The sequence below is a fragment of the Coturnix japonica genome, chromosome Z (genome assembly GCF_054131305.1).
Source record: "Coturnix japonica strain WE chromosome Z, WE-NBRP24, whole genome shotgun sequence".
Lineage (NCBI taxonomy): Eukaryota > Metazoa > Chordata > Aves > Galliformes > Phasianidae > Coturnix > Coturnix japonica.
The window spans coordinates 34,449,797-34,476,739 of NC_140702.1; the positions used below are offsets into that span (position 1 = coordinate 34,449,797).

Genomic DNA, 26,943 nt, shown 5'->3' on the forward strand with positions numbered 1-26,943 from the left:
ATTACAGGATATTTAAGCTTGGTATCACTTGCTTCAAACTGGTGGAACATAAAAATGATATTGAGGATAACTATTGTAATAAATACTAAGAGTTACATTGACTTCCCAGTTACATTTCCCTTTGTTCCATCAAAATTAAGGATTAATTTTTAGAAGCAGATCCCCTATATCACAAATCATTCTAAGGACACTACCTGCTCAAATACATAGCTCTGATTTATTCTGGCCATGCTCTGTCGAAGCATTGCTGGATAAGGGGCACAAGTCCTGAAGAACAGTACACAAAAGCACATAAGAACAAAAGTCAGATGACTTGATCTCCACTGACTTTTAATATTCCCTTTGAAGCCAAGGACAAAAATATCAGTAATCAGAGTTCAGTTATCAATATACTATCGGTAAATATTATCCCATATAACACAGCTATCCCCTACAACAGGGCCTTCTGGAGGACTCAAAAGTTTTTGTGTAAGCATTCAATTTTAATTACAGTTTCATCTGATATATCAACACCAAAGTAGTCACAAAACAACCGAACGTGGGAAACTTAATTCTAAATAATCTATTTAGCATTTGTGAAAGAGAAGTTGATGTAAAAGCTGTGCCACTGGAACATTTTCTCAAAAACCTTTCCTAAGTTAGCACTCTTTTATCACATAACATTTGTGTAACTAGTGCTGCGCTTCTCTAAGTGTTATGGATACTCAATTTGAAAATGCTGTTGAGACCTCTTATGTGCTTAAACTTTTATATATTCACACATTTTTTCTGTCCTGTGAGATTTAAAATGAGATTTTGACACTGTGCATATACATACCTCACCTTGCAATTCCCACCAAATTGTTTTGTATTTATATTATATATCAAACTTAAGAATATTTGTAAAGGAACATTAAATCAGTAGCAGAGAGGGAATATGTGGGTAGATAAGAATGCAAGGATTTCATTTTAGTGATATTTTAAGCTGACTTTCAATACAGGAATCACCACCTTTAAACTGTTTCGTGCTCTGTGCCTGATATTCCGGTTACTTCCTACCAGCAATGTTTTAAAAGGCCAATCATTACTACTGCTCCATTAACATTTTATTTTTCTTAAGCTAGAGTACAAAATATTTTCCCATAATTTACTCAACAAAGAGAAATTACACTTATGAAAAATACATCATCTGCAATCTAATATAAACACACTGAAATGTAAAAAATTATTAAACCTTTATCATCTAACATACTGCTGAGCCAGCAAAGTGAAAACCAGGTGGCTTCTACTGCAGGTCCAGTCACACTACATTGCGCTTTTCCTCAAACCAAATTTTCTCAAATAAATGTTTCGTCATAACTTTACTCTTGAGTATAATAATTCCCTCTTAAGCCTAACGGGCTACACATTGTCTATTTTAATGCACATTATCAAATCTGCTGCTCACTGCCTTCAGCACATTCTGCTCCTGGCTGGAGAGAGACAGGATGTACCTGCTTCCTTGTGTAACCTTTCATCAGTCTGGCTGCTGCTGCTGAAGAAAACTATACCAATGCCACTTAACTCATGACTGTAGGACATAACACTGCTTCAAAGGAGGGCTGTCTGAGGTTCATAATAAAGCACTAATAATGTCACAAGCCTTCCTGGAGAAAAGGTTGAAAACACAGAAAACTGTACTTTTGCTGCTGGACACTATACTCTTGGAATTTCTAAGAATTAACACTTTTTTTTTTTTTTTTTTTCCCCTCCTGAATTTTACAACAGGTGATGAGTGGCTTCATGCTTACGTATCTAATTCATCTTTTAACATCTATTAATCAACTGCATTTCCAGATCTCAGCAAGCAGTAATTTCATCTGACCTAAATACTGGTTCTTATGCATTTTGCTGTACACCCTACGCATCCTGCTAACAGTTTATCCAACAGATCATGTTCCTTTGATTCCTAGTTCTTTTTTTTTTTTTTAATTTTTCTTGTTTTTTTCTTTTATTGGCTATTAATATAATCAACTAGATTGGACTCAAGCTTCAGAAACACGCATACTGGAAGACCTTACAACCGATGTAATTGGAACAGGTGTTATCCAATCTTTAGTCCATGCAGGTGACATGGGGTACGTAGAAGAGCTTTGTGAAGAGTATGAAGTAATTAAACAGTCTCCTTTGACCAGAGTTGGAGGGACTGATTCACTACCACAGTCCTCTTTGACTCTTTATTAGCCAACCCCCCACAATGGCCATCACAAAATCTCCATCTGTCTGGGAGAATTCATTCATCATGTCTGAAAGCAATCACATTCTATAATCAGCACTTCTCAGACAAGTTAAGTCAGCATCTCAAACATAAGCCTTTGGCACTTCAGAAAGTAACTGGTTGTAGACACTGCACCAGCACCACAGGTTACCGCTTGCCCACTACATTGATTTCCTAACCTCTACATCATTTCCCTTGAATTCCCTCACACAGCCTCTGCAGCCTGTGCCTTCTATCTGAAGCAGGCTATCACACCTCAAGACCAGCCAAGGATGACAAGAAACAGCCTGCATCCCAAACACTCCAGACAAAATGTGCTGACTCCTCAAAGCAGAGGAGAGGGGGGACTGAACTTCTAATGAGTTGATCTAGAACTGCACTGTGAACTACATGTGGGTCACCACCACTTCCCACTCCAGACACATAGGAAGTTTTTCTGTTTCACCTGCTATAGTACAAATGCATATCGGCAGGCACATAGCTTCATATTAAGTAAAATAAATTTTAAAATATTCCTTTCTCCCTTCCAAAAAACCTATCTAAAGCAGAACACCACATTGCAAAGAGAATCACAGAATTGTAGGGTTTGGAAGAGACGTTCAGAGACCATCAAGTCCAACCCGCCTGCCAACACAGGTTCCCTAAACCAGGTTGCACAGGTAGGTGTCCAGGCCAGTCTTGAATATCTCCAGAGAAGGAGACTCCACAACCCCCCTGGGCAGCCTGTTCCAGTGCTCCGTCACCCTCAACGTAAAGAAGTTCTTGTGCACATTTGTGCAGAAATTCCTATGCTCCAGCTTCTGGCCGTTTCCCCTTGTCCTGTCTCTACATACAGCTCTCTCAAGAGGGAGAGGATGAGACGACAAACAACATAATGACAGAAGTTAGTTTACTGCTTAAGGTACTTGTGGAAGCTACTCAGATCCTACAGCAATGAATGTGGTGTGGAAAAAACATATTCCGTTACACTTTAGTCGTGATTTGAAAAATACAGATAAGATTTTATTCAAAACTATTGTGAAAGCCAATTGCCACTGAGAAAACAAAACAAAAAAAAATCCTTTAAAAGATCTGTGGATGAGTGTTAAAACATCAAGTGGATGTGTGTTGCATGACATGTCCGGTGCTATTTAAAAAGATAGCTATTAGCAAAAATCCAGCTGCCAGATTTTCTGCTCCAAAATCCTATAGAGGAGCATTAAAACTCTCAAAACAAATCCTAGTCAAAACTTGCTGGACATGAGCTTCTCCAAATTTCATTCTGACTTATGTATTTTTAGTCTGAAGAAGTACAAGAACTTAAACAGCATGCCATTAGTGTATTCAGGAGCTCAATTTCTTTCTTTCTTCCTTTTGATTTTTACATTAAAAGAACAACAACAAAAACACTCTAATAATTAGTTGAAATACTAATATTTTCAGAAGAAAATACCAGATTAAATGTGATATGAGTGTCATGGTAACACCGTGACATATGAGAAAAGTATAATCTCAAGTTTCTCAAATGAGACTTTCTGCATTGCCAAGGGCAGTATATTAATTATTAAAAGCAAGCAGGAGTTAATTCTATCACATGTACTGATCAGTACTTCCACATAAAGATACAATATTAGTAATTAGTTTTATATGCAGACAATGGATTTGTTCCTTGACTCGTAACTGCATCTGTGTGGGAAAAACTAGTGCTTCAAAGCACTAGCCTCTCAAGAGCTCTCTTGAAAAAAAAAAACAAACAAAAGGACAACAAAAAAAACTTTTTTACAGTTATAGGAATGTGTACTACTTTCATACAATTCATGTACTTCAAAAAGGAAAAAGGCATTTAAGAATATGTTAAGCAACTACAGAGTTGATGAAGAGGTATGCAAAAAATATGGATGTTTAAGACAACAAACACTTTACAAATTCACTCTCACAGTCAGGGTAAAATCTGAGGCCCAAAATATATTAATTTAAATACATGTAATTTATTCAACTTGTAATACAGATACATTCATCTTAGCAAAGCAACATATACAGTAACTCAGTGGAAAGTTCTCTAACATCTCTCCAAATTCCTCAATTTAATGAAAAGTTCCATTAACATTTTTATAGATAGATAGATAGATATAGATGTTTATATTTGTATTCTGTCTGTAAGGCCAATTCAATTAGCTGCATAAAAGCCCTTAGTTTCATAAACCCCCTCCATTAGGTTTGTGTATCATGTTCTAACGTACCTGGAATCATTTCACATTTGATGTATAAAATCCGAGTGCTTGCTGCTTATTGCTGGATGCAGGCACATAGGCTAATCTTCTGGTTGAAATGGCAGAGTTAGTGTTCTCTGATATTTTCTATTAATCTTTTACTATAACATTCATTTATTAAAACTGTCAGTGTTTTACAATTGACTGGGGAAGAAAAGTGTACAAGAGCTGTTGCAGAAAAGAGGGCCAAGAAGCCACACTCTGAAGCTACTTATTTTTATTCCATAAACGTGTACAGAAATTACTCAGTTTAATGCCACTTGTTTCCACACTATTTTTCATGCAGAAAAATGACACAGCAGATGCAAAGCACAGGCTGTCCTAAATTCCACACTTCTGGACTCCCTTCTAGACACCTTATGCCACATGCCGCTCAGATATTTCACATGGACCTGGACAATCTGCAGCAGGTATCAAGTCACTGCAGCTGCAGTGGGAGAACCCAACCTCAGCAAAATCAGCATTCAGTTACTTGTACATCAGTTAGTCTATATAACGTCTCTCTCTTCAGAAAAGGGGGGAAGGAGAAAAACATTCATCTCAAGGATGAACAATCCCTAGGAGGCTGACCTGTGGCCTCATTGCATATTCCTACTGGGAAGAAAGCTCCTACTAACTCCAATATAAGGGATGCAAAACTGGCACTTAATCGCTGAAATGATGTACAAATGTGAAGAGTAAAAATAACCAGATAATGCCAGGGAGGAGTTGGTTACCTGAGCAGTGGTTGAGTAATATTCAATAACTAATAGGTGGATAACCACTAAGTTCAGAGCAGCGCAACAGCAGTCATTCATAACCTTATCTACTAGTGAAAATAGTTCATGGAATTAAGATGTTGTACACAGTGACAGGATGAAAATGTTGGTTTAAACAATGCAGTCCTGTGTTTAAGTTAGGAAACTGCCTGTTAATGTTCAGTTAAACCTAATTTAAGACATAAATGTATCCGAACACTGAAAAAAAAAACAAACTGATTTGCACTAGAAACACAATACTTTCATAGTGCAGATCTCTCTGTTAAGCAAAGGAAAGTGTCCATTCCGCTTTCCACCTATTGAAATCAATCTTTAGAAGTCTTTTTACAGATACGAATGTGCTGCTGTGGCTGAAATAGATCTGACGTTTCATTTATAAACATCCATTCTCAGGTGTTCATAACTTAGCTGTAAGAATTCTCTCCTGCCAGAGACTTGATGTTAAAGTTCTCAGACTCTAATCGATTTAAAATAGGCTGGTTTCACCATTTTTTTCCAAAGAAAGTGTCCAGGACAAGTGTTTAAAGACAACTGTCTACATCCAAACTCCCACTTTTTAGAAATGAAAACAATTGACTGATTTACATGACTAGTCTAACGGCTTTTGCAAGCCCACAGAATAAGGACTGCTCTGGCAACAAACAAATAGCCATTACTTCTTAAGGAGCACATATTTTCAGCGGGCAAATTTTACCCTTCATAGCTCTGTCTTAAATAACATTAAAAAAAAAAAAAAAACATTCTCAAAAGGATAACACTTCTTTTAAACTACACAGTACAGATTTATATTTCCCCCATTTTTAGAAGAAAACCCCTGAACATCTCTTTTGCATTCCCAGGGACATCAACACCTACCCCAACAAAACTCCAAGACTACAGCAGTTTATGCACAGCTCTGCTAACAATTACATGTAATTAACTTTTCATGCATGAGTTCCTCCACTGAGATGAACAGCAGCACACAAGCTGGCAGAAGTTTACAAGATCAGACCCTCTTAAATGTCCCTTTTGCAAGGACACTGACAGGATTTAACAAATAGCAGTCGTGTTGGAGAATTTTGCAGTAGTGGTATGTTTTCTTATTCTTTTTTTTTTTTTTTTTTTTTTTTTTAAATCAGGCTCAGAACATTAAGACTTTATATTAAATTACAGAGATATACAAAACAATTCATGTTAAATGCTGTTTACTATCTCTACAATCGAATTAATTCATTTTTAGAAAATATTTTACCCAGAGCAGTCAATTCTCTGTACTGAAATAAACACAATATATTTTTGGAAATATAACGCTCTTTATTACACTCTTCCCCACTCTCCTTTTTAAACACAGACATGCTAGCTACAACAACAGCTAGATTTTAAAGCCCTTTCTGTGAACTACTGGTCCAGCCTGGGCACCTGCAGTCCTCATTTTCAGATGAACTCATCCCCACAAATCTTAATTAAGAAGCTGGGAACCAAAAGCACCATAACACCCTGGAAAATAAGGGACATCATGATCATAACTATTAAATTGTAACTGCACAAGGAAAGCAGGTACAGTACACTACACCACAATATATTGAGATGCTTCTCTTTTTGGCTATGTCATAGTTACTTCACCTCTGTCCCTTAGGAGGGTGAATTCCTACCCACAGTCAGCTCAGCTATGAATCAGTGTACACATCTTCATTTTGCCAATTATCTTTGTCTAAATTCCCAAGAAACCAAAAGATCCATTCTGTGGAAGGAAAAACACCTGAAGCTTAGTCTTTGATTTCAACATTTAATAATTTTAACCTTGAATAGACATAGGAAAATGATTACATGGGCATTAGATATCTTTTTCTGTAAATTGTTCCTAAAAATGTTTCCTGTATTTCATGATGGAATAGATATTAACTACACTGCAAACTCCCACTGGCAAATAAAATAGCCCCAGACAAGTATTACTGTTTAAATATTATGACTAAACCCTCCAAAAGACACCAATATTCTTACATAAACACTGTTGAAACAAGTGATTCATAACAAATCTAAATTCTTAACTGCTACTAATTACAAATGGGCAGCAGAGGGAAGAAGGTGATACGAAAAGAAGTTCGCTAGTTTAAAAAACAAGTGCTGTAACCAGCAATAGCTAAATTACTCCAAGAACGCAAAATAAATGTAGCGCTATTGTGGAAAAGCTTACAAGCAAGATTATACTTACTGAACATGTAATTTCAGTTCCAGTCAGTTGGCCAAAGCACAAAGTCTTTTAACCTGATTACACCTTTACTGCGGTGCTTCTGTAACATTTGTCTTCTCTTGAGACTAAATACACAAGCTCTTCTTCTTAATCTAAATCCAATCACAAACCAGTTTTAGACATGCTCCACCCTTGCAATTACACATTACTCTGTGATCATATTCCACCTCTTTCTTTCCCTCCTCCTTTTCCGTGCTGCATCCCTTTTTAGTCAATGCACTTCTGGGAACATTATCTCTCATCTCTAATAATCAAGTTAATTAGAAATGTTAATTTTGGCATTTTAACAACATGAAACTAGTTTTGACAAATCTTACAATTCCAGAGGCTGTAATAACATAAAAGTAAAGTTCTTTTTAATCTGCCTCCAAAAGTACATGAATTTATAAAATACAAAAACAGAATTCTTATCCCACCACCTTCTGTGACAAAATGAGGGCATCCATGAATAAGATCACTATTAATTGCAGGTGCCAAGGCTCTGTCTGAAGTGTAAGAAATGAACATTTCTTTTGGTTTTACCAGCTGAAACACTATGTAGAGACACTGAGGTTTGCCAAGTGCAGCATCTATTTTTCAATCTTCAAAACAACTGCACCTTATTTTACATGCAATTTTAATGTAAATAGAAGTAATAAAAGCAAAAAAATAACAGCCTATTGAAACTGTAGTTTCTGTTCATGAGGAATACTATATAATTAGCACGCTTACAGTAAAGTCTTAAGTGCAGGTCTGCATGGTTTCACAGCAGCAATCTCAGCTTACAGGGATTCTTCTTGGAGTAAAGAAGCAAAGCAATAGCAACAAGGTTTGTCTCACTAACATAGTCAGTTTACATAAGAAACCTTTCCATTATGTATTGCCCTTCTGTATTAACCTTCATGGTCAAAAATATTACGTTCAAATATGTTTACTATGCTGATTCATTTTGAGTGTATTTGCATGAAGTGAAATAATATAATCAACACCTTTTTTAGCCATGTCTTACAAGAAATAACAGGAATTGATTACAAAGACTTGTTGTGATATAACAGCAGGCATATTTTCTACACTGGAGAGAACTGGTTTTATCTGGAAAATGTATTTTCCCCTTTTTTAGTCCCCATGGGATTCTTGGCTGTAGAATGTGATCTGAACTCTCCAGGACAGAACTGAAAAATGAACCAGGAAGGAAAAGCAAACAAACAAACAACAAAAAAAAAAAACCAACAAACCACTCTCAGTATTGGCACAGCTAAATTTATATGACTGTGGTAATTACTGCTTATAGGTATGAATCCTGTATATTACTGACTTATGCTTAGCAACCCTGCAAATGACAACATTTTCTGCATACAGTATTGAAGCCATATTAAGGGCCTGACAGTGCACACAGTGCTTCCTTCCATCTTTTTTTTCCATCTTTAAACTGTGCTTTCCAGTTCCACAAGTACACTCACAAGTGCTCTGTGTGTAGTGTACTATGATCATGGCAGATATGCAGTACCTATACCATGTATCTCAACTGCAGGGGCAAACAGCAAGAAGAATTAATTGGATTTTTTATTTTAAAAATTGAAACAGACAGAATGGAAGCTGTGAAGTCTGGCTGCACAGATCTCAAAATCATGGGAAAATACACTGCTGGCCTTTAGCCAATTATTGCTTGAATGCTTTTCCATCTTTCCACTTACACTACTACTGGTTAGGGCAGTAAATAAAATATTGCTGTCTGTTTCAAATACTGGTTTCAGGTTATCCGTAAAAAAAAATGCGAACTCCATTACAACAACATCCTTCTTTTTTCTTTCTAACTTACAGGCACATTCTTTTCTTCCAGTTCCCTGACATTAGATTTTCCTCTTTTTTTCGGCATGTTTACTTAATGTTTGACGTCTTCTGCTGCCTCTGATCAGTCAGTTTCTTCCTTTTTTTTATTTTTTTTAAAAAATTTTTCTTCCCCAATTACTCACGCAGCAACAAGGGGAAGAAAATAAAACAACAATAATTTTAAAAATGCTCTGCAGGAAGCTGGATTATAAAACCACTAAAACTGGCAGAATGACAAACTATGGAGAGACCTTAGACATTTTGTAGCTTTTGTAGCTAGATTTCAACTTGAGAGTTTAAAAAACAAAAAGGAAAATTAACAATGCCCATTTTGAAACATATTGCTTGCTGGACAAAGAGGACCCCAGCGGAAGATTTAGAGTAATATGCAAGCACACCTGTTTCATGAAATCCAACATAAGGGAAGAAAACACGAAAACACAAGCCAACAACAAAAAAACAGAAAAATCTCCACACAGATACTGTGATATTATGACATTTTCTTTCCACAGAGACTTCAAAGATTCCACCATTTCACTACTTTTCCTAGTCCCTATTTTTCCCGTATTCCAGCACAGCTACAGTTGAATCTCTCTGCTTCTTGTTTACCACATTTTCCATCTTTGGATGCTGATCAAGAAGGCGCAGGCCTCGTGCCCTGTAGCTGACACCCACCAGCAGGCTGCTGGACCTGGAGCAGCACCCTGCAACCCAGCACGGTTTGAGGCAGGGCTGCTGGGCACACCGTCCTCTGGAAACACTGCTCGCAGCTCCTCATCATGCTGCTTCGAGGCAGCTCTCCTGCCCTGAGCTCACTGGCTACGGAAGGTGCTGTACAGACAAACGCACCTGGAAACTGGAAACGTGTCAATTTCAGCCATTTGTAACTGAACTATACTCTCTAATACATGTTTGAAGGCAGAGTAATCCTGTTCCACGTGATCTTAATCAGCTGCTAAAGGAGGCTATTTTCATATAAGTTGCTCTTTCTTTTAATGGTTTTCTGCCACATGAAGAAACGTTTTCATTTCTAAGTTTCAATACATAGAATACACAAAGGTAAATTAAATGTAGCGAGTCACTAAAAAGCTGTACTCCTGAGTAAGCTTGTATTCCGAACAGTGCTCAAAGCTTCCACTTAAAAGTAGCTTTTAAAAAAGGGGGACTTCAGAAATAATTGTGACACAAGTATTGTTGAAAGAAAAAATTAAAATACAAGAATTAGAATATAAAAGGGAGGGTGGAGGAGAAAAAAAAAAAGAAAGAAAGAAAAGAAACCAGAAAGGAAGTAAAACACAGAAACAATGGGCTCAATACAAGGATTACTATTTTTCTACATTTGATTTTAATTTTCCATCTTCTATTAACTTACTGTGTACATTTTCACAACTAGCTTGTATGTCATACACTTTGTTAAATGTATTAGGTAAACATCACAGGCACTCTATTTTATCAAAAAAGAGTTTGTTTATGTATTTATATTAGTTGCATGTTCCTGATAGACTGCTGCTATGAAAAAAAAACCAAAAACAAACAAACAAACAAAAAACCATACTGTCAATAACTAAAAGACTGCTATCCCTAATTACACATGTATATCACAAAGGTACACTGAAGAACTTTTTAAAAATACAGATTTCATTAAAACTTGTATGAGACAAGAAGTGAAGTCACTGTTCAGATAAATATTACTTTCCCTGCATTTCTGTGCCTTCCTCACAACTTGCAAATAAAACTGTGCTTTGCAGGGCAAATTAGGAGGTCTCATGTAAAGTGAGGATAAAGTTCAGCACTGCTTTTCCAATTAGTGTGCAAACTTGCATTTTAGTTTACACAATTGGGGATAATACTATTACTGGGAAAAAAAAAACACATTTCATATATAGTCTACAAGAACAAGCAAGACAACCTTTAAAACATAATAGCTTGCATGGCTAGTTTTAATAGCATATGAATGCTGATGGAACAGATTTGACTGTACAGACAGAATTGACTTATGGCTAAAAATGTTTGAAGACAAGTATTTTGCAACAACAGCCTTTCAGATACTAAAATACAGATGAAAAAAGCACAATCAAAAAAAAGTTTTTTTTCTGTCAATGTTATTATAGAAACAGGATTGAGTAATTAATATCATTGTCACTTTTTTTTCTTTTTTTTTTTTTTTTGGTTTCACACTACATAGCCTACCTACTGCTCAGTGAAAGATTTCCATATTTTTAAAATTCTTTTTAGAAACTAAAGAACCTTAGGTGTTCTACTTTGCATCAGATTTATATGCTAAACACTTACAACATAACGAAGTTGATTTTGCAGCAGTACTTGTTGAGACAAAATTCCCAAGAGATTTCAATGAAACTCATCTGCATAAGGATTGTAGGGTGGGGCATGCAGCACCTTCTGAGTAATCATTTTAACACACACGTACTACATCATGTAAATTCATTTTGTCATTTTATATTCTTGGCTTAGCTTTAAACTTTCAGAGCAAAGCCAAAACATGTAAGCATTAAAGAGCATAAAACAAAGTGCTGCAGGCAACAACTTCGCTCAAATCTAAGAGAGATGGAAGTTAACAAAACACATACACTTCGTTCACAACTCTTATTTTTGTGGACATACTTATGCAGCATCAATTCTTCGTCATGGATACCACATACACAAACACAAGTCAAATTATTCTATAATTGCAAAAAAGTTTCAAAATATATATATATTTTTTAATATATATATATAAAGCAATATATCTACTAAGTAGTAAAAAACTGTAATGTATACATTTAAACTATGAAATTCAGTGAAAACACAGGCTTAATTTCCAAGTCAAGTCTCAAAAATATTTAAAAATGTAGCAAGAAACTACTAAATAATGTAAACTAAGAAAGCACGTCACCAGTACATTGAAAGTATCCTATTAAAATCACATTTTCTGACATACACTTTAGCTGCTGGAAATCTGTCTGAAAACTCATTCTATGAAGTTGACTGCAGATGATTAGCACTAAGTGCTTTATAAAAACATTTTTGGCCATGTAGGCAAACAAACTAATGCTAAGTAAGTCTTAGTTTTGTAACTAAAAGCAGCCAAATTTGCATGAGTGAAGACCAAACGGGAACCCTGTCTGGTTCTGGCTGTAATGCATACAATTTTGATGTCGGCTGCAAAACAAAAATGACTTGCATTATGATGGAACTTTATTTATGGATTATTTTTATTTTTGATAAATTCAGATACTTGCTGTGGAGCCAAACCTACCATCTCTACACAGCCATGCTTACAATATTTTTCTCTTGCACAATAATAGCAAGATGGCATCATTTTCTCATATTTTTCTGCCACGTCTGAATAGAATTAGCTAAATCAGATGCAGACGTTCACCACCAGCTTGCAAACTGAAGGAATCCTGGCTCCCAAGCAACAGAAATAAGGCACATAGTTTCTATGTTTTTTCCAGCTTTATAAAAGGATAAGTGTACTTTTGGTGTATACTTCTGAATAAAATAAAGATTTACCAACTGGAAAAGAGAGGCTTAAACATTTATAGTGGACCATAAAGACTCTTTTCTACTTAAACTTGCTTTCTGAAGAGCTGAGATGTTAAAACCAAAAGAAGGTAAACAGATAAAGAAGCTTAGTTGCCTCAGTTCAGATCCTACCGAAAAAGGCATCCAAATCACAAAAGCTGCCCTCACAACTGGCAATGCTGACTAACATCAGGGCTGAATGAGTGTGGAAATGGAATTATGCCCCCTCTCCCTGTTGATCAGCCTACCAGAGTACTTCAGAAGTCAGGGCTGCTCCTCTGTGTGATGCATTTGCTCAACACAGAGTCCTTCAGATTGATGCTCGCTCAGTATGACACTATTCAAGAGAGTACATAACATTTAAAAAATCTCTCCTTTAAATAGTAATTCAAGATAAATGTCTATTTGCAATAGACATTTGCAATAGGAACTCTCTTTGCAGGCTCCTGCTAATATGATTTAAGTATGATTTTGTTTGCAATCAGGAAGCTTAAATTAATTTAGCTGTTCCTGAGCACTGTTACAGCAAGACGAAGTACCCAGTGACTCACAAATACAGTTCCTAGTTCAACAGCCACATTTGCTGCACAGCCAGGTTATGCTGATTTTTTTTTTTTGTTTTGTTTTGTTTTTGCTTTAGCTACCATTACACAAGGGATTTATACTATTACAGCTATCCATTACATTCAGTTTTTAGATTTGTACAGATTGCCTAGAGACTAAAAGGCAAAAGAATCCAGATCCTCATGCATGCTAAATCACCAGCTGTGAGAAAATCTTCAGCATAATCCTCATACTGATGAGACTTCATCAATCATCAATTATGCACCCCAATATTAAGAAGCCTGACATGATCTTAGTTCTTACTGTTGCTTGCTTTCTAACCCTATAGTAAATACAACAAACTCTTCAACTGGGAAAAAAAAAAAAAAAAAAAAAAGTTATTTGCATTTCATTTGCTGCATGGAGGCTGACATTCTGGAGAACAAATACTATGATCAAAAATCCAAAATAGTTAGACAATAGTTAGTGAAGCTCAAACTGAAGCCTCCTATTGTTTTTCAGAGACTTGCCAAACAGCTTTTTCTTAGGCCCAAAGCTTCCAGGATTACATGGAGGACTCCATCAAGTCCATCTGAAACAACCAAACAAAAATACCCAACACAAACCAAATCTATTATTCTTTCAAGACTCCTAACTCAATGGATTTTCTTCCACTGTCCCTTTCAAAATGGAAGGCAATTAACACCTCACAAAGAAATTGAGAGAAACTGTAAAGACTGCCAGAATCACTGTGCAAGGAATGTGCAACAAGATAAAGGACTTAGTTCAGAGGCTCTTCCTTGTATGTCACACCTACTTCACACCTACACCTACACAGTACAAGAGTCTGTATAAAGAAAAACAAACAACAAAACAAAACAAGAGACCCAGTTGTGACTGGTGGGCTACTGCAGTGAACTCTCACCTAAACACAAGGATCTCAGGCTTTACCAAATCTTACCTGAGAGGCTGTGGGTTCATATCAATACCACTAGACAGTACAAGCATCTGTATAAATAAAAATCCCAGTATGGCTAACCTGGTTGGCTTTTTATCATTTAAATAAAATAAATAAACATCACAAGCAAACAAATAAAGGAGGGGGAAAAAAAAAAAAATACCTACATGCTTCTCGATATCACTTTGAAACAGGAGGTTGTATGGAATACCTAAGTGGCAAATATCACTCCACGCTCACTTTTCTTTACAGCTTTCTTACTAAAGCAGAAATTCAACCTGCAGTTCAGGAAATGCTTTAAGATGAAGCTGGCTACACTCCTAGAAATAAAAAATAAAAGTTTCAGTAAAACCTGATATGTCTCTGAAAATTACACCTTAACTCCTCCCCCCTAAAACAAACAGGAAACGACACTATTACCTAATGTCTGAAAATTCAGAGAATATATTCATTCATGGAAAGTGCTTTTGCAAGTGAAATGAACAGAAATTATTTCCTCTGTTTACCACACTGTAAACAAGATACTCAAGCAACTTTTTAACCCCTGCCTTCCTGGAAATAGCACATGCTTTTTTAATTCATTAGAGAAAGCAAATGTCAGTCTTGAAACAGGCAATCTGATCAGCATTAAAGTATGCTCAACAAGACAGAACCAGACACTAAGAGGCATGCTACAACAGTTTCTAGTGTGATTCCCCAGCTAACCAAATTCATAGTACTGAGATAACACATCAATTCCTCTACGCATTCAACTATGTTTTTCAAAGAAGTAATTTCATTTGCAAGAGGCAAATTCATTGATCTCTAATCTAAGTATGCGCTTGTACAACCATATCATCTTTCAGATTGTTCATGTGACTATGATTGGAAATACAGCACTTGTGGCCAGTTCAGAATTCAGACAGGATCAAACAGACCGTACACAGGTTGCTTCACCAGGGTGACATTACACATTATGTCTTAACATTAGGCTGTTACTTTCGTGGCCACAGCTTTCCTTCAACATCTTCCTTGTATCAAGCTCAATAACGTTTGAAGTAAACAGAAGTTTCCTTCTCAGGAATGCAAGCCCTGATAATTTCAGTGTCTGCTCAAAGAAAAGAACTGTATTGTTGCTTTATGTCACAGTAAAAGCATTTGATTTCAAAGACAACAAGCAGAAAGGCTTCTGCAAGATGGAAACATTAAGACTAGTTTCTGCACTGCATTTATCTAGCATATCTGAGAGTTCCTGCATTCAGGAATGCACTTTCAGGAGTACTGACGCAGAAACACCCTGCCCATCCCCATGCCAGGAGGACTCCTCCTCCACCGGGCACAAAGAAATCTAAGCTGCTGACATCTAGGACAAGCCATTCCTAAGGACAATTTAAAACGAAGGCAAAGGGGCAATGGAGCACAGCAGAAACTAAAGCACTGCCCTGAGAACAGACAGACTTATGCACAGGTAGCAAAGGTATTTGCCTTCCAGCAGACCATGTAGCTGAAACTTTTTTAGCAGCTGTTCATTTCTCATTTGTCAAAAGGAGCTTATAATCAGGAAGAAGACTGACTTTTTACACAGGCAGTGATAAGGCAAGTGAGCATGTTTTTGAACTACAAGAGGGGAAGATTCAGGTTAGATGTCAGGAAAAGAATTGTTTACTTAGAGGGTGGTGGGACACTGTGGCACAGGCTGCCCTTAGAAGCTGTGGGAGCCCTATCTCTGAAATTGCTCAAGTCTAGGGTGGATGGAGCCCTGGGCAGAATGATCTGGTGGATTGCCTACCCATGACAGGGGGTTGGAAATGGGTGGTCTTTAAGGTCCCTTCCAAGCCATTCAGTGATACTGTACTTATGACTCCAAGGTCTGTACTACAAACCAAAGATAAGAGAGAGAAGTAATGCACATAGATGCCTGCTGTGCTACAAGTTAAAAGCAGCAGGCACCTATATGTCTCCAGATGATCAAATCCTTAATATGTCCTTAATATGAAGGGGGGAAAAAAAAAAAAAAAAAAAAAAAAGAACAAAAAGAAAGAGGAGGGGGGAGGGGAATTTTTTCTTAAATAAGTATAATTCATACTTGCCCATTACTTGCCTGAGATCTAAGGGTCACAGCATCTCCTGAATGGCTTACCACCTCCCTGTTCTAGCTCCCTTTTGTTCTCACATAGTATTTTATCAGCACACTAAGGCCACAGGCTACATTAACTTGCTGCAAGTGGCTCAGAAGTACCACTTTTTGGTTTACTTTTATGACTGCAGCAGTCATTAGCCAGCAGTTAAAGAAGCAGGTTGTTAATTTAGCAACAAAATTATTCCAGAATGTATAAAACAAAGCTCCCTCCTCTGTTAACTCAGGCTCAGTTGAACTTCCTCTTATTACTGCATTTATGTGAAATGCAGTGCACAGAGATTACACAGCATACAGTCAGAGCAAGCTCTCTGAAAGTAGACATGCTCTTCCACACTCGTGTCATGCCTCAACTTAATACAGATATATTCTTAATATTATGTTTCTGTGAAGACACACATGGAAAAAGCTACAATTATAACATTCAAATGATGTTACACTTCCTATCAAATAGAAACCATAAAGATCCACTGAATTTATTAAACATATTATTTATGGGATTTATGTTCAGAAAAAAAATGATGTCTGCAACTGCAATCCACAACAGTCAGCAGCACAGAAATGTTTTATACAAGAGTCATGTAACAACAGTTACACAGGGAAAAATGCCCAACCTTAAAATCCCAAAAACAAATCTGAAAAGAAAAACAGCTATGGTGGTCACTTATTTTGAAATGCAAGAATGGTCTTAACCAAAGTACTATGAGGCATTGCCTGCTTCTAATGAAATACATATGATCTTGAAATTAATGATACCTGATGAAACAATATCTGACAGAAATTTGCAACAGAAATGTACTCCTCAGCATAGATGCCTCACAACAACTAAGAAACATTATTTCAGGAACTGCCACATCTCACAGTTTGAAACAGCTGCAAGATTTGTATTTCATTTTATGCCAAATCCTTAGGAATTTAAAGCTGAAAAACTCAAGCAAGTAAGGTGAAAAAACAAGATATTTTTAAATGCTCAGGAACATCTCTTGATCTATTTCTAGTTTGCCTCCTGACAATGGGACTCAGAAGACTGAGGGAGAAACCTGATAGAGTCATTTTGTTTCTCCTTATCAAATACCAAGAAGGCAGTCTTGCCTCACCTTCACTTTTCCTTAAATAAACTCTGTCTGCAAACTAGAACCATAATTTTTAATACCTCTTAAAAGAGGCCAGAAACAGATAGATTGCAGTCTTCTGATTACATGGCAGGAGGAAAGGCAAAGAAACACTATGAGCTATTAATTCTGCCAATAAAACCCTGAAGCCATAGAAACCTTATAAATCTTCCTAAACCTCATTTTGTCATTCAGTTGCTAAGAGCAACTTCTGTTTGTTTGAAATAAAAAGTAGGACTCTGGCCCTTCACTACTGGCACTGTGACATGAAACACAAAAGCAATGTATATTTCTTCATCTGCATATACACAAAAGAAAATAAAGATACTCTAATTCCACTTGGCACTACAGCCATCTCCTACAGGAAAACCTTCTATACTAGTGCAAATATGAAGAGGTGTACCCTCCCTTTACACTGCCACATCTCAACAGGAACCACACAGTCAGTGAGCTGCTAAGGCCCTGGGTGGCCATAAAGTCCAAGTCCATTGCTGTATCTGCTATGCATACTGTCTCTGTGCCTTCTAAAAATTGCCACCATGTGCGGAGATGTCTACATCCTCTGTATAGGACAGTATCACACAAATATGAGATTCCAATAATTTAAGTGAAACACATCAAGGATTTAATTTTGATGTGTAATTTACTACATATGTAAAGGATCAAGAGTTTAGGAAAACAACAGATGAACTTTAAATTATTTGAAATAAACAATTTGCATTCTCCCATAGTAGAAAACTATCATATTTGAAAGCTGATAAACATATTCCACTCCTCTGTTTTAGAGCAAAATGACACTATTTGAAGTTGTCATGCTAAGCTAATTAGCAAAGCAGGAGATCTTCTTGACAACTTTTCAGTCTTAAATCATGCATGGCTCAGACACAATGATTCAGATAAGGTAGCATAATTACAGCACAAAAGTCAACAGTTTCTAAGTTGATACCAATTTTTGACTTCACATTTCACTGTAAGATTCAAGACTTCACAGTAAGATTGAGGTACAAAGTAAATGCTCTAAAAAGTAAATGCTCTCCTCTTATAATCTTTTCCTCATCCTTTCAATAGGACACAGCAGTAAAAGTAATGTGAGATAAGATTGCTCTGGTCAGGAATTGCACATATTTAGGACTCTGTATTTAATTTAGGAATCAGTATGTTTTGATGTATCTACATAATGAAGCCAAGGGATGATGACACTTAAAGGCATCACAGAACACTGAGATGACAATTTCTACTGTGAAAGTGGAATGAAACAACCACTTCAGCACTGAAGAAGGAGCTCAGCAATTCTCATTGGTTATGTCTTTTAATGTGGTACTACTTCAGATGCAACGCTCCACCCCAGCAAAACCAGAAGAGTATTTTCAATCAGACAGACATTTTACAGAAGTTTCATTTGCCTCTCACCAGAACAGTTAAATGGAAACACTGTATAGCAACAGCTAAACAGGACAAAGAACTGAGTCAAGTTTGTATCCACAGGTTCCAGCAAGATCAGATTCAGCATTAAAAAATAAATAAATCCCTTCATCTTAAAGAAAGAATACAGTGGATCAGGAAAACTCTGGTGGTTTCCACTGGTTCCATGAAAGATAAATCAGAAGAAGGAGACAGAGGGGATGCCTAATTGAGAAGGTTCCTACATTTGGAATAAGTACAACTACCAAATGCAAAGTAAACCGGGAGCTGTTTCTCAAAGTCATTGCTGATAAATAGGTTACTGACACAAAACTTCACTCTATGTAAATACCATTGAGAAGAACAAAGAAATGATTCAGGGGTAGGTCTTCATGCTACAACATCAAAACAACTGGAATCTAGGAACACCCCTCTACATATTTTTCTGAATACACTGGCTTTCAAAGCACACTCTCCACACCCACTTTTACAGACATCCCACTTCAAGAGACATTCAGATAGAGACTTGAAATAATACACACTAGCCAAACCATAACGTATTACTTCAGGAAAAGAAACAGCAATAGTAGTATTTCACTGTGTGGCCCATGAGGAACAGCAAAAGAAACCATAAAACATAGTAGCTATTCTTGCATGAATTATTAAAATCTAGTACAAGTTAGACATTAAAAAAAATAATAATCTTGTGTTGCATTTGCAAAATTTTCAGTACTGAACATATATTTCTTCCCCTCACAGTTACACCATGCTTTTACAAAAAAAAACTCACGAATGAGATGCTCACATTAAGATAATTTCTGGATGCCATGAGCATTAACTGACTATGCATTTCACAGCAGATACAGGATGTCTTCTCTGGCAGAAAATAGACAAAAACCAAAGTGAATTAAAATAACCCGCTTATCGATTGTTGAACAGGGCTGAATCCACTACTTCAGCGCAGATACCATGCACGACAACAAACCATGGGCAATCACATTAAGATCGAATGTGCTCAACTTTAACAACTGACTTAAAGAAGAAAAAAAGAATTAAAAAAAAATTCATTGTTGTTGCACCCAATTTTTAGCAAATTAGACAAACTTTCACCTAAAATTTCACTTCTAAACAAATCACAGAATTGTAAACAAGCTTGACTTGGAAGAGATCTTAAAGACCATCTAGTTCTACTCCTCAGACTGTGGAGAGCAAAATATAATGTTTCTTTCTGGCTTTACTTGCTGATGAAGTCAACCAACAGAAAACAAACAAACAAACAAACAACAAAACAAAAAAACAGACCCAGTTGTGACTGATGTGCTACTGCAGTGAACTCTCACCTAAACACAAGGATCTCAGGGTTTACCAAATCCTACCTGAGAAGCTGTGAGTTCATATCAATACCGCTTGAAAGAATGTCCCAAAAACACACAACACAGTACCACAGGCATGTCACTGGACAGTGCCACTGTGAACACTACTGATTCCTGTAATTTAAGGCATTCATGGAGGCCACATGGCAATTGCCAGATAATCATAGAATGGCCTGAGTTGAAAAGGACCACAGTGATCATCTCGTTTCAACCCTGTGCTATGTCTAGGCTTCCCAGAGCCACATCCAGCCTGGCCTTGAATGCCTCCAGAGATGGGACATCCATAACCACATTTGGCATCCTGCTCCAGAGTGATACCACTCTCTGTGTGAAAAACTTCCTCCTAACATCTAACCTAAATGTCCCATCTCAGTTACTAAAACCATTCACCCTTGTCCTATCACTATCCACCCATGTAAACAGTTGGTCCCCTTCCTGTTTATATGCTCCCTTCAATGACTGTAAGGCCACAGTGAGATCTCCCCAGAGCCTTCTCTTCTCCATGATAAAAACATGAAGTTCCCTCAGCTTTTCTTCATATGAGAGATGCTCCAGCCCTCTGAACATCTTAGTGGCCCTCCTCTGGACCTGCTCCAAGAGTTCCACATCCTCCTCATGCTGGGGACCCCAGGCCTGGATGCAGTACTCCAGATGGAGCCTCACAAGAGCTGAGTAGAGGGGGACAGTCATCTCCCTCTCCCCGCTGGCCACTCCTCTGTTAATACAGCCCAGAACACCGTTGGACTTCTGGGCTGCAAGCACACCAGGACCCCCAAGTCTATCTCTGCAGGGCTGCTTTCAACAGTTTCTTTCCCCAGTCTGTATGCCCAAACTTAAAGAAACAGTGTAAACATTGAGTGTATCTAAATATTTACCTTCTGTCCTGAAATTATTATTGGTATTAAAATGCTTAGGGTTGGACTTAATTTTCTACAAATCCACTATTTCTCTCCTCTGATGAAATCAGTGTTCCTGGAAAACAGATATAGCAGACATTTCCTAAAGCACTATTAATAAATGGATGAACACCTATATTCTCTTCCTTCTCAGGAAACTACTGTTTCACATTGGAAAACTTAAGTCTACCAAGTACCTTAGGACAGCATAATTCTACATTGTCTCAGCTCTCACCAAAGTGAAAATTAAGAATTCTGAACAAACGCACATTACGGACTCCCAGCTCTTTTACCTGACGTCAGTAAGCATTTTTGTCCTTGTCTCCTTCACTTTTCTATCATACACCAAAGTTCATGGCAGAGAAACTTGTGACTGGTAAAATTTAATAACTAATTTTAATTAGTGATGCACATACAGCATGTTTACTTGAATACTGTGAATTACTGGAGTATGAGACAACTATTAAACATAAACAAGCTGGGAGGAGATTCTACCTGTGTTTTAAATTAATGCGCAAGACAGTCTAAAATATTCTTCTAACAATATTATTAGTAGTAATTAGTAATATTACTAATATTATTTACATGGCATACTAGGAGAGACCAAATAGCATGCTGTGAAACTACATCAGCAGTCAAATTCCAGAGATATCATGAAGTTTAGTAATAACTAGACAACATGGGTGGACCCCAACGCCAAAATCTGCCTAAATACATCTTCATATAGTATAACTTAACTCTGGAGAAAAATAAAAAACTTCAGGCTCTAATACCCTTTCTCACAGTGTCTGAAAAAACATCACCCACATCACTTACATTTATATCTTTTCCCCACAGACAAAAGCTAAGAAATAAAGTACTAGAAGATTCTGAATTCCCTTCTGACCTTTCAGAAGATAACCCTACATTCCGAATTACTTATAGCGTGGATCAGGATCTAATCACTATCTAAAAGGTTTTTAAAATTTGTTCTTTCTAACATACACTGCCATGCCTGGACACATTATGTCATCATATTTGAACATATTAAAAAAAAGAGTATGCACTGATAAGTCTTGTTCATGGAACACTGTGCAAGCAAGAGCATCTTCTCTTATACAGCTTCAGATGCTGTAACTGGATAGCTCTTGAGGAACTGATGCATTACAAGCAGAAGCAAAAATGTACAATGACATGCAATGTTATTTTAAAAGAGTTTTATCTTTGTGTCCATATGCAGTATTTCTGGAAAATTACTAGAATGTATAGGAAAGGACAGAGAGTGAGTTTTTGAAACAGGAAAATGAAACCGGGAATGGAAGCAAGACCAGCCCATTCAGAGGTCTACCAGACTATTCTGTATGATACCCAGTGAAATACTTCTGTACAGAAGTCATTTGTAGAAAACCTATGGTGAATTATTTTAATTAACCAAATGCTTTTAGGTAAACTAGACTTGTACATCCCAATTCCTTGCTTTAGGTGCATCCTTGTGTCTTATGATGCATGAGCTTCAGCTTATCACAGTGGAACACCATGTAAAAAGTTATGTTGTTCCAGAAGCAATGAAGTCCAGGTTTCCCCTGGATTTGTGTACTGTGGCTGACTGTAAATTCATTCACAGTTTATACAGGTACTTCCAGGGCCTTTTTAGACTAGAATTCCCCATGTCTAACAAATCACAAGCTGTGAAAGAAATAATTTCTTGACCCTGCTTCCTCTGGCTGGTTGGTGCTCACTGTATCACCATCTTTTTGTCACACTTGATTTAAATATGTCAAACTACTAGAGAAGAAATACAAATAAATACTGAAATTTAATCAATGTGAGCAGGTGTGATAGGAAACAAGACTAAAGTGATCTCTGATCTTTTTATAGAATGTAAAATACAGATCTAATGCAGCATTCAAGAAGTTTCTGAAAAGAAAAGGAAACTTCTTAAATAAAAACTTCTATTAATACCCTCAATATCACAAACCCAGACCTAAAGTTACCAGAGGAATTTCCTGGGAGCTGATCAGTTTTCCTCCTCTACTCTGAAATCAGATGGGAAGGCCCTTGAAGTGGGAAACAACAAAAGAAAAGGGCAATGAGGAAGAGAGATTTCTGTAATTTGGAAAAAACACTCAGTGTAAGCAACCCTGTGGATGGCAGAGAAATATTAGCAGTGGATAGAGGAATCAACTTTTAAACTTAGCATCTGGTCTGGAAGCAGTCCTGGAGAAGAGGCAGACTGGTGCCTACACTTCAGGAGAGAATAAAATCTGCACAGCATTAGGATGATTTCTTAAATAAACTGAGAGGTGACATGAAATATTGTGGATATGACTATATCATTTCAAACTATATATGTGATTAATTATATACATGATGTATATATAATATTCCATATATATGGAATGTGGAAACCTATTTGGCTGTTGGCATTCAGCAGCTCAGAAGAAGGTAATTGAAGCAAGCCAAGCAGAGTAATAGTACACAACTAATGCAATTTTTTGTAATAGCAAGTAAAAAACAAAAAAAAAAACTTCAAAAAACAAAAACACCTGTGCCCTCCAAAAAACTTTTAATATGCAAATGGAAATTTACTAATTCAGAACAACAACAACAACAATAAAATTCCAGTTAACATCACAGTTTTAGGGGAATTAAGTCCTTTTCCATTCTGTAGGAATGAGATAAAAAAAATCTAAAAATCTAGAAAGGCAAATCTGATTGAGAAACTTTTAAGAATGACAAATTGTTTGTCTAAACTGTAAACTCTGTCTTTCACAGAAAGTCACCTAAAACTGAATGAAATAAGCAACAGGATCTTGTGCAAAGCACTGAGCAGAAACACTTCCAGAGGCACATGTATCAGGCACGCAGATGTTTGATCTTGCATGTTAGCCAATACCTGGATTTCTTTACCCCTTGCAGTTAATTTTTTACTTATGTGAAACACTACTTGCTTTTTCTATGAAAGCATAGCACTAGACATATCTGTAAAGAACTATGAAAAGTTCAAATCACTAGGTACATATAAACCCACTCCTATAGTCATACTAATGTAACATAGTCTGGTAGACTATTCTACTTATAATCCTAAGGCAATCTCTTTAATATGATCTTTCTAATATAAGCAAATGATGTGGAATTTCTACACTGTAGAAAAATATTCAGAAAATAATAGATGCAGCCATTCAACCTATACACAACACACACGTATCCAAAGAACTTGCACCATGCACATCCAACCTTTTTGCTTGCCTCAGCTTCACTGAGCAAAGAGGAATTGTCTTGGGCTGTATATAAAACATGTTGTATAGTTAGTGCATGGCAGTTAAAAAAAAAACCAAAAAAAACCAAAAAAAACATAACAAATCTTCTTTTTTAACATTGAAAAAGAGAGCAACAAAAACATAAAACTAGTGGGATATTTGACCTTGTTTTTGCGAAGCTAATGCTTCAGTCTTGTTCAGTGGAAGTGGTTGCAATTTGCTCTGAGTTCTCAAGGCATTCATCAGAAGTTTTTAACCAAATTTTACTCTTTCTGTACTTCACTCTTGAAAACAGTTATTCACAAATGTGCATACTGTAATATATATATGTATATATATATGTGTGTGTGTGATTATATGAATACAGTGTGATATATATGATTATATGATACAGCAAGGGATAATTTTCCCTGCGAAGAGATGTCTGATAGAAGTCTAGTAAGGAGACACAAATACATTTTTTCATTGAATTGAACATCTGGCTGCAACTCTACAGATCCCATTTGAATATCTGCAGGTCATGAATCTAATGTCAAGAGAGTACAGAGTTGCAAATACATTAACAAATTATGACTTTTGCCCAAGATCTTGAAACCTATTCTCAGATTCTGGTATCAAAGTGGAAAGTAAGGCTGCATTTATTTTTTTTTTTTAATTTTTTGCTGTTCACAGGACTGTGCTTAGCCAATGTATCAAAATGGATAGAATTATTTGCCATAACGTGAGCCTGACATAATTATATTTCATTTTGAACACTATTATGGTTTGAAATACAGTACACATAAACTGATTTTCACCTTGAAGATAACTGCTTAACCCACTGAAGTGAACAGTCAAATCCATCAAAAACATTACATCTTGGAGACCTTTTTCATCTGCAAGTTCTGACACAAATTTTCCTTTTGAATCCACAAATGACCTGATATGATTTTGTTAGCTGTAAGACCTTCTTAGTATTTTACCTTTCCCTACCTACCTTCCTTCAGAAAAGTTAATGATGTCCCCATAATCAGCATCTATTCTTTAAAGGAACTCAAACTGGTGATGACTCAGTCCACTGGACAATATGAAATTCAGAACTTTGATCATGATTTGCACAGCATTATCAATTTTTAAAGTTTTCACACATAGATTTCCTTGATGTACGATAAATTCACGAATGTGAACTGTTGGCGGCAAGTGTATTGCCTTCTTCACAAGTCCCTGTTTTTAAACAGCCAGACCCAAGGCACCATCAGCAGCTATAATGGACATGCCAGCCAAGGTTAAAGAAAAATCACTTTAATTTAACTCCTACTGCTTCATACAAATTCAGTGACGTTATCTTCACTCTCAATACCTCTAATAAAAATAGCAAAATGAACTTTATTTGTAGGATTGGTACTTTCATCTATCACCAAAGCATAACATTTGAAATCAGCAGTTTTACTCTCCAGATATCTTTTTTGATGTGCATCAGATTTGGCAGCATGTTTTGGAATAGAATGTCTCTTTAGATTGAAATCTTTTAAAACTGACAAGATTTCCTTACAAATTAAGCATAGTGCCATATTATTTGTCCGCGCAAAAAAAAGCAGTTATCTGCCTCTTTTTCATTGAACACTCTTCTGTCATCCATGCTGATTCTTTTTTGAGCTCTGTTTTCTCTTGACACGACATTAGCTAGGCTGAAAGCTATCGTGTTTTACTCACTAAATGGCACGAGCACATGTAATATACAATACATGTAACACTTATCACATATGTATTAATGCAACTGAGTGTGTAGTGGGTACAAGACAAGGAACACTGCACTGAGCCCTTCCCTCCACAGTGTTCTGCTGCTACATATGCCGCGTGCATTTGAGCTGCATGCAATCAACTCATGAAAAATATAACTAAAAATCACATAATAATGTTAAAAGTTTACAGTCCTCTGGGGGCCATATTACTAGCTGTTGAGGGCAGTGAATATATCTATTGACTGTAATTTTTAAAGGCACATACAGTGGATTACTGGAATACTTCAGTTAGTTTCCTGTTTTAGCAAGTGAATTTCTAAATATTTTCAAGAATGGGGGAGAATTAAAACCTAAAATGATAATGTGATGCATTTGGGCATTTCAGTTGCTATTTCATGACCTTTTAAAACAGCTACACCACAACCAAAATATGGCATGATCATATGATCATGCTGGTGAACTAGATCACAAAACCACTGAGATTCTCTGTAAGTTGCTTTAATGCACCAAGCTCTATAATGATTTGTGCCTACTAAGAGTGTCATTGAACTCCTTAGATTACATGAAATTTATATCAGTCCAGTTTAATAGGAGAAAACATATTGTGACAATTCCTTTAAGCTAATACAGTTTCATTTCAAGAACAGAAATGGGTTTTTATTAGAGGGACTACTGCATTGCAACTTTCATAAAGCAACTCTAAGTGGATTATAAAACACAGGAACACTGACGCAAAATGTATTATGGAACTAACTAAAAACTTTGATTCAAAAAAGT

General features: G+C 36.5%; 1 protein-coding gene across 14 annotated transcripts in view; it reads right to left on the reverse strand.

Annotated features, from left to right (window-relative positions):
- Positions 1-26,943, reverse strand: part of AOPEP (aminopeptidase O (putative)) — a 169,045-nt gene that overhangs the window by 26,032 nt on the left and 116,070 nt on the right. For 2 of the 14 annotated variants that reach the window (XR_014939452.1, XR_014939451.1), the window contains exon 15: positions 14,476-14,628. The exons of the other annotated variants lie outside the window; for them this stretch is intronic. The gene's annotated coding sequence lies outside the window, so the exon portion shown is untranslated. The remainder of the gene's footprint in view (positions 1-14,475; positions 14,629-26,943) is intronic. 14 annotated transcript variants of the gene reach the window in all.